Below are 513 nucleotides of genomic sequence, written 5' to 3' on the forward strand. Positions count from 1 at the left end.
CTCCAGGAGCAGAGGGACCGGGAGGGAGCCGAGCTCCTCGCAGGGACAGCGGCACAGGACAGGGAGGTGGCAGCCGGGGGATGCGCTCCTGCAGGGGCTACTGGGCAGACCTCCCGGGGGAAAAACGCCATCAACAGCAGCAAAAAATCCATAAAGAAACAGTAAAACTCTTCCAGCGCCCACGGTGGCGATGCATGGCTCCCACAGAGGGACAGCGGAGCGCGGGGACGGAGCACGAGCAAGAGGGGACGGACTTCAGCAAGTCTTTGGGGTTTTTTTTCCTGTATTTTGGCAAAGAAAAAAAAAAAATAAGAGCCCCAACATTTTCCCTTTTCTGGAATTTGTGAGATTGTTTGTGGTTGTGCAGAACCTTCTGTTTTCTCTTTTTAATTTTTTTAATCCTCCGTTTTCTTCCGTTCCTGTCTTCCTCCGTCCCTCTTCACTCTCTACCCCATATCCTACCAAATTCTATATGTTGCAAAAAGGAAAAAGAAATAAAAATACTTAAAATTT

This window comes from Coloeus monedula (genome assembly GCF_965178545.1).
Source record: "Coloeus monedula genome assembly, chromosome: 23".
Lineage (NCBI taxonomy): Eukaryota > Metazoa > Chordata > Aves > Passeriformes > Corvidae > Coloeus > Coloeus monedula.